This window comes from Camelus bactrianus, chromosome 2 (assembly GCF_048773025.1).
Source record: "Camelus bactrianus isolate YW-2024 breed Bactrian camel chromosome 2, ASM4877302v1, whole genome shotgun sequence".
NCBI lineage: Eukaryota > Metazoa > Chordata > Mammalia > Artiodactyla > Camelidae > Camelus > Camelus bactrianus.
Genome location: NC_133540.1, coordinates 34,285,118 through 34,294,548, shown reverse-complemented (window position 1 = coordinate 34,294,548; position 9,431 = coordinate 34,285,118). Strand labels below are relative to the sequence as shown.

General features: G+C 37.6%; 1 pseudogene; it reads right to left on the bottom strand.

The window, feature by feature from the left end:
- On the bottom strand, positions 1 to 364 carry LOC105068679 (small ribosomal subunit protein eS21 pseudogene; annotated as a pseudogene).
- Between the last annotated feature and the right edge of the window lie 9,067 nt (positions 365 to 9,431).

The window sequence follows — 9,431 nt, the reverse complement described above, 5'->3', positions numbered from 1 at the left end:
GGTTTTCACTGTTTATTTATGACAAACATCCCACCCACATCCATGATCCTCTCCAGTCTCAGAAATTCTTTGAGACGATGCCATCGGCCTTGGCCACTCGGAGAATGGAGTCATCCGACTCTCCCATCCTGCGAATGGCCCCGCAGATAGTATAGGTTTTAAACTGACCGTTGAACCTGCCTGTCACCTTGTCAGCTTCGGCCACGTTCATCTGGATGGACGCGTGGTCCTTGGCGCCGATGATGCGATTGCTGGCAGAGCATTTCCGGGGCACGTACAGGTCCACGAACTCGCCGGCGTCGTTCTGCATGAGTGCGGCCTGATGGTAGCAAGATGCGCGCGAGCGCCCAAGAGGGCTTTTTTAATGGACCTGAGAAGGTGATTCTTAAATATTTATAGTTCAAAGAGCCAAGAACAGCCAAAACACTCTTGAAAAAAATAATGTGGAAGATGTACTCTAAGATGTGGTTTATTATGATAATATAGCAATTAATGCAGAGTAATCTTGGCACAAGGAAATAAAAATACACCAACGAAACTCAAGAGAGAGCCCAGAAACAGAACAACATATATATGGATACTTGATTTATGACAGGGCAGCTCTGCAGAGCAGTGGAAAAATAATGTTATTTTCAATAAATGGTAATAGACAAATTGGATTTCCATGAAAATAAAAGAAGAAAATTGATCTCTAGCTCACAACATAAACAAGTATCAATTCCCTGTAAACTGTGGACAGCAAAACAATAACAAAGTTGATATAGGATAATTTTATCATGATTTGGATTAAAAAAAAACTTTCTTAAAGAGGAAAAAAAAAAGGATTAACCAAAAAAGAAGACTGATACATTGTATTATGTCAAAATTAAGACCATCTGTTCATCAATAGACACGAGTAAGAGTCAAAGGCAAAATCTGTGGAGGCTTATATTTGTAACCTGTATAGCCAGCAATGGACTCATAACCTAAATGCAACTAGTACTCCTACAGATCAGTAAGAAAAATAAAGTAATCCAAAAAGGGGGAAGGGGAAAACAAGAGAAATGAACAGAATTTTCACAAAAACATATAAAAAGACTCAAATAAACAAATGAAATGAATCAACCTTTCTTGTAATGGGAAAATGCAAATTAAAACCACAGTGTCATATTACTGTACATTCACTAGAACGATTCAAATTAAAAGGGCTGCCAATACCCAATGCTGACAAGGAAGTGTTATTCTCATACAGTGTCAGTGGGAGTTCAAATTGGTACAACTCTGAAAGACTGTCATTATTTATGAAAGTTGGACATATGCATTCTCTATGGCACAATAATTATATTTCTGAGTATAGGTCCAACTGAAACCCATGCATGTGTACCAAGATATACAAACAAAAGTGTTTATGACAGCTTAATTTATAAGAGAAAAAGGAATATGAAAAGAATCAGAGAAGAAATAAATGAAATAGAAACTAAAAATAAATTAGAAAAGATCAATGAAACTAAGAACTGTTTCTTTACAAAGATAAACAAAATTGATAAACCTTTAGCCAGAGTCATCCAGAAAAAAAGAGACTGGACTCACACAAATAAAATCAGAAATGAAAGAAGAGAACTTACAACTGACAGAGATACAAAGGCTCGTAAGAGATTACTGCAAACAATTAATGCCAATAAAATGGACAACCTAGAAGAAATGGATAAATTTCTAGAAATGTACAATTTCCCAAGAGTAAATCCGGAAGAAATACAAAATATGAACAGACTAATTACCAGTAATGAAACTGAATCAGTAGTAATAAAAAAAAAAATTCCAACAAACAGAAGTCCAGGACCAGATGGCTTCACAGGTGAATTCTACCAAACATTTAAAGAAGCGTTAATACCTATCCTTCTCAAAACATTCCAAAAAATTTAAGAGGAACATTTGTGAACATATTACATGAGGCCAGCATCATTCTGATACCAAAACCAAAGACACCAACAAAAAAAGAAAATTACAGGCCAATATCACTGATGAGCACAGATCCAAAAATTCTCAACAAAGTATTAGCAAATGAATTCAACAGTACATTAAAAGGATCATATACCATGGGCAAGTGTCATTTATCCCAGAGATGCAAGAATGGTTCAGTATCTGCAAATCAGTCAATGTGATAACTCCAAACTAACAAATTGAAGAATAAAAATCACATGATCATCTCAGTAGATGCAGAAAACGCCTTTTTACAAAATTCAACATCCATTTATAAAAACTCTCAACAAAGTGGGTATAGAGGGGACATACCTCAACATAATAAAGGCCATTTATGACACACTCACAACTAACATTATACTCAATGGTGAAAGTTTATTAGAATATGTTTTTTAAAGCTATGAATATGAATTTGCAATCATTTAAAAATATTTTTAATAATGTCTATATATTTGCATATATTCCTCAAATCCTTTTTATCAAATTAATATTTTAATCTGAAACAAGAACACAAAATAATTTTCCTTGTAAAGTATTTTTTCTCTGTAATATTTTGAGTAACACAGTGACAATTCAAAACACAAAAAGCATAAAATATTATACACCAAAAAGTATCCCTTTCATATTTTCTTTCCAAATATTGTCCTCTCATAATCAAATTCATATATACTAAGGGGACTTATAAATTTCAGTTGTTTTTTATGATACTTATCTTTTTCCCTGAGATTTTTGCGTATTTCCAGCAGCTATGAACGTTTGTTATTTGGTGGACATCGCCCCCTTGTGCATAAAACTGAATCTGCAAGGCAAGTCCTGTCGAACAGTGGAATAAATTTTCACGACTATTCTTTCACGGAATTCCAATTGTAAAAGTTTCTTGAAGCCATATCTGTCACCATACCTTCAATTTTTCAGTTATGACCAGCCCCCAAATATTAGCCTTTTTCTTTAACCCCTTAATGAATGTGTCCCCACACTTGCCTTAGGGATCTCATTGTATATTGTGCTTTTTGTCTCCAAAGAATTCTCACATCCATATATTGTTTGATTAGAACAGGAGTTATTGCCCTCCTTTTCTATTTAGATATAATTAACATACCATGTAACTCACCCATTTAAAGGGTACAACTCGACAATTTTTTAGTATATTCAGCATTGGGCAACCATCACCATAATTTATTTTATTTTATTTTTTGTCATAATTTATTTTAGAACATTTTCATCACTCCAAAGAGAAAAGTCTTCCCTGTCAGCGGTCACTACCCATTTCTCCAACCCCACCTGCAAGCCCCAGGCAACCACTAATCTACTTTTTCTCTGTACAGTTCCCTTTTCTAGACATTTGCTATAAATGGAATCATACAGTTGTCTGTGTGGTCTTCTGTGACCTTCTTCTTTCACCTGGCTTAGTGTGTACAGGGTTCATCCATGCTGGAGCATGTATCAGTACTCCATTCCTACTTACAGCTGAATAGTACTCATTGCAGGGATGCCCCATGTTGAAGTATCCATTCATCAGCTGATGGGCATTTGGTTTCCACTCTGATTGTTGTGAATAACGTTGCTACCAACATTCAGTTGTCCTTCTTTTATAGTTGTAAAGACGGAAACTGCGAGCTGAAATGCTCACTCGAAGGCTTACAAGAGGAGGAAGGAATTGCCTTCCTCAGGACTTCACTTTGCTCATTGCCTACACCACTCCAACCGCAGTGGCAGCCACCGCACCAGGGGGCTCCTCGCATCCCCAGTCACCCCAACATTCACCGAATCCCTTTCACTATCAATTCTGGTTCTTCAGCCCAAAACGATCATCCCTTCGTCTCCCACAGTCTCCCACCCCTTTCCCTTCACCAAGGCTTTCCTCTGGTTCTATGAAAAAGTTCGTCTCCACTTTGCACTCAATTTGCCTTGATGGAATGTGGGCGCCACTGAGGAAACCACTTCCCCAGCTCTTTCAAGTGGAACTCTTTCCTGTCACACCCCAGGCCCTGGGGTCAGGAAGTGAGTCCCCTTCCTCTCCAGTGCTGCCTCACACAAGCCTCCCTCCTCCTTCCACATCCAGAGCAACTGAGGTGAAGACAACACTCTGCTTGTTGCTGTGATCAACTGACTGCCGGTCACCCCTTCCCAGGCAGTGCCCACTCCCTCTCATCCTCCCCTCCATGGATCACTGTTCTCACTCCTTCTCTGTCCCTTTCAGTGCTCTGGGTAACTTTAATCTCCTCCTGAGTGGTGCATACAGAACACTGGCTTCCCTCAGCTCCCTGAACTCCAGTGACCTTTTTCTCCAACAGCTTCAGCCACGCACTGCCAAGTTCCTACCCTAGATCTTGCAGAATCAGACCAATTCACCAAACGAACAATTGGCAGAATTTTACTTAATTCTTACTATTAATAAAGTTTATAATCATGTTCCATATTGGATGGGATAAACCAGTTTTTTGAAGATTTCTGGTAATATCTGAGTTAGTTTTACTCCACTTTTAAGGAATGTGTGACTAAGATCTGCTCTAACTCCCTGTGTTTATAGCTGGAGGAAGACGGATCAGAGAGAAAACAGAAAAAAGTTGGAGAGAGGGCCAGGCAGCACAGGAGAGGTAAGACTGATGGCTGGGGAGGTGGTGGAGACCGGGAGTACTCTCAGGAAGAGAAATGTGGGACTGGCGCGCTCATCCTTACCAATGCATGTTTTGTGATATACTTTAATCATGAAGAATTCTTATCAATTCATTTTTATAACCCTCAGTCTTTTTTCTCTACTCATACAATAAATGTTCCTCTCAGTTTCTTAAGTTCATTCTCTTCTCTTCTGCTCCTGCCTTCACTGACTCCTCTGTCTCTTCTCAACTGGATCCCTGCTGGGGATCTCCTGGCTCCTCCTGCACTGGTTAGGGCTCCTCTCAGCCTTTCAGGTGCCCTTAGGTTTGTTTGTTTTTATTGCGGTATGGTTGATTTACAATATTATATACATTTCAGGTGTACAACATAGTGATTCATAACTTTTAAAGGTTATACTCCATTTATAGTTATAAAATATTGGCTATATTCCCTGTGCTGTACAGTATGTCTTCATTGCTTATTTATTTTATACATAATAGTTTGTACCTCTTAATCCCCTACTCCTAAACTGCCCCTGCCCTTGCGTCTCCCCACTGGTAACCACCAGTATGTTCTCTATATCTGTGAGTCTCTTTTTTTGTTATATTCACTAGTTTGTTCTATTTTTTAGATTCCACATATAAGTGATATCATACAGTATTTGTCTTTCTCTGTCTGGCTTATTTCACTTAGCATAATACCTTCCACATCTATCCAAGTTGTTCTAAATGGCAGAACTTCATTATTTTTATGGCTGAGTAGTATTCCATTCTGATGTATATATACGTGTGTGTGTGTGTGTGTGTGTGTGTGTGTGTGTGTGTGTGTGTGTGTATTCTTTATCTATTCATCTGTTGATGGACACTTAGGTTGCTTCCATATTTTGGCAATTGTAAATAATGCTGCTATGAACATTGGGGTGCATGTGTCTTTCTGAATTGGAGTTTTTGGTGTTTTTTGGATATATACCCAAGAGTAGAATTGCTGGGTCATATGGTAGTTCTATTTTTCATTTTTTGAGAAACTTCCATACTGTTTTCTATAATGGCTGCACCAATTTACATTCCCACCAACAATGCATGAGAGTTCTCTTTTCTCCACAGCCTCACCAACATTTGTTATTTGTGGTCTTCTTTTTTTTTTTTTAACATTTTTTATTGATTTATAATCATTTTACAATGTTGTGTCAAATTCCAGTGTTCAGCACAATTTTTCAGTTATTCATGGACATATACACACTCATTGTCACATTTTTTTCTCTGTGAGTTATCATAATATTTTGTGTATATTTCCCTGTGCTATACAGTGTAGTCTATTCTACAATTTTGAAATCCCAGTCTATCCCTTCCCACCCTCCACCCCCCTGGTAACCACAAGTCTGTATTCTCTGTCTGTGTGTCTATTTCTGTCCTTTATTTACGCTTTGTTTTTGTTTGTTTGTTTTTGTTTTTGTTTTTTAGATTCCACATATGAGCGATCTCATATGGTATTTTTCTTTCTCTTTCTGGCTTACTTCACTTAGAATGACATTCTCCAGGAGCATCCATGTTGCTGCAAATGGCATTATGTTGTCGGTTTTTATGGCTGAGTAGTATTCCATTGTATAAATATACCACATCTTCTTTATCCAGTCACCTGTTGATGGACATTTAGGCTGTTTCCATGTTTTGGCTATTGTAAATAGTGCTGCTATGAACATTGGGGTACAGGTGTCATCCTGAAGTAGATTTCCTTCTGGATACAAGCCCAGGAGTGGGATTCCTGGGTCATATGGTAAGTCTATTCCTAGTCTTTTGAGGAATCTCCACACTGTTTTCCATAGTGGCTGCACCAAACTGCATTCCCACCAGCAGTGTAGGAGGGTTCCCCTTTCTCCACAGCCTCTCCAGCATTTGTCATTTGTGGATTTTTGAATGATGGCCATTCTGACTGGTGTGAGGTGATACCTCATTGTAGTTTTGGTTTGCATTTCTCTGATAATTAGTGATATTGAGCATTTTTTCATGTGCTTTTTGATCATTTGTATGTCTTCCTTGGAGAATTGCTTGTTTAGGTCTTCTGCCCATTTTTGGATTGGGTTGTTTATTTTTTTCTTACTGAGTCACATGAGCTGCTTATATACTCTGGAGATCAAGCCTTTGTCAGTTTCACTTGCAAAAATTTTCTCCCATTCTGTAGGTTTTCTTCTTGTTTTACTTCTGGTTTCCTTTGCTGTGCAGAAGCTTGTATGTTTCATTAGGTCCCATTTGTTTATTCTTGCTTTTATTTCTTCTAGGAGAAAATTTTTGAGATGTATGTCAGATAATGTTTTGCCTATGTTTTCCTCTAGGAGGTTTATTGTATCTTGTCTTATGTTTAAGTCTTTAATCCATTTTGAGTTGATTTTTGTATATGGTGTAAGGGAGTGTTCTAGCTTCATTGTTTTACATGCTGCTGTCCAGTTTTCCCAACATCATTTGCTGAAGAGACTGTCTTTATTCCAATGTATATTCTTGCCTCCTTTGTCAAAGATGAGTTGACCAAAAGTTTGTGGGTTCATTTCTGGGCTCTCTATTCTGTTCCATTGGTCTATATGTCTGTTTTGGTACCAATACCATGCTGTCTTGATGACTGTAGCTCTATAGTATTGTCTGAAGTCTGGGAGAGTTATTCCTCCAGCCTCTTTCTTTCTCTTCAGTAATGCTTTGGCAATTCTAGGTCTTTGATGGTTCCATATGAATTTTATTATGATTTTTTTCTAGTTCTGTGAAATATGTCCTGGGTAATTGGATAGGGATTGCATTAAATCTGTAGATTGCCTTGGGCAGTGTGACCATTTTAACTATATTGATTCTTCCAATCCAAGAGCATGGAATATCTTTCCATTTTTTAAAGTCTTCTTTAATTTCCTTCATCAATGGTTTATAGTTTTCTGTGTATAATTCTTTCACCTCCTTGGTTAGATTTATTCCCAGATATTTTATTACTTTGGTGCTATTTTAAAGGGGATTTTTTCTTTACTTTCTTTTTCTGTTGATTCATCATTAGTGTAAAGAAATGCAACTGATTTTTGAACGTTAATTTTGTAACCTGCTACCTTGCTGAATTCTTCAATCAGCTCTAGTAGCTTTTGTGTGGACCTTTTAGGGTTTTCTATATATAGTAACATGTCATCAGCATATAATGACACTTTTACCTCTTCTTTTCCAATTTGGATCCCTTTTATTTCTTTCTCTTGCCTGACTGCTGTGGCTAGGACTTCCAGGACTATGTTGAATAGGAGTGGTGATAGTGGGCATCCTTGTCTTGTCCCAGATTTTAGTGGGAAGCTTTTGAGTTTTTCACTGTTGAGTACTATGCTGGCTGTAGGTTTGTCATATATAGCTTTTATTATGTTGAGATATGTTCCCTCTATTCCCACTTTGGCGAGAGTTTTTATCATAAATGGGTGTTGAATTTTATCAAATGCTTTTTCTGCATCAATTGAGATGATCATGTAGTTTTTGTCCTTTCTCTTGTTGATGTGATGTATTACACTGATTGATTTGCGTATGTTGAACCAGCCTTGTGTCCCTGGGATGAACCCCACTTGGTCATGATGTATAATCTTTTTTATTTGTGGTCTTCTTGATGATAGCCTTTCTGACAAGTATGAGGTGATATCTCATTGAGGTTTTGATTTGCATTTCTCTGATGATTAATGACACTGAGCATCTTTTCATGTGCCTGTTGGCCATCTGTATGTCTTCATTGGAAAAAATGTCTATTCAGGTCCTTTGCCCATTGTTTAATCAGGTTGTTGTTTTTTGCTGTTGAGTCATCTAATGCTCTTCTCCTTCTCTCTTCCTCTACTTGGATTCAGACCTATGACTCTGGTTTTTTTTGCTCTTCGAGGCTATTAGGTCCTTCCTGGGATGAGATTTCAGGCTGTACCCATCCTGAGAAGACTGTGCCCATCCAAGCCCTGCCAGAGTCTGGGATTTAGCTGACATGGAGGAAGACAGGAGACACACCTAAGTATGCATTCTGAGGCAGCCCGAGCATTCCAGCATAAAATTACCATTTAAAAATGCAAACAGATAATCTCCAAGGGACTAGAGCACATGACATTCAGTACATCACTTCAGTAAAACATTTTATACCATCATGGCTAGTGCAAATGAGCAGACTTTGTGGTGAACCTGAGTGTTTAGTAATTGTATGTGTGTATATGAAAGCCCTTAAAAATAGGAGACAATTATGTGAAAAGAAAGCTACACTTTCTAAAATTTTCAACTTTGTAAATGTATATGGAAAGTTATTAACTAATTGTTATCAAGAGAATTCCATTGTTTTGTATGTCACCTCTACTATAGTGATCCCAAAACCATCCAAAAAACTTCAACACTGATTTTCAGATTTACATGGAGTAGATACAACAAATGGTATCACTAAATCACTGATCTGTGATTCCTTAAATAGGTGTGACACCTATTGATAAATGCCATTTTTTTCTACCATGTCACAAATGATTAGGAGAATTCTCAGCAATAAAAAGCAACAAATTATTGGTACACATAACAACCTAGATGAATCTCCAAAGAATTATGCTGAGTGAAATAAACCAATCCCAGAGGGTTACATACTGTATGATTTCATTTATATAACAATCTTAAAATAACAAAACTATAGAAATGTAAAACAGAGTTATTGGTTGCCAGGGCATAAGGAAGAGTTGGGGGCATAAAGGGGTAGGGATGATATAAAAGTCATGAGATGCTCCTGTGGTGATGGAGACACTCTGTAGCTTGACCGTATCAATGTCAATATCCTAGCTGTACTACTTTACTGTAGGTACCCTTGTTCTGTAATTGCCCAATGGGATTTTCTTTGTAATCCCAACTCCATAAAGTCAT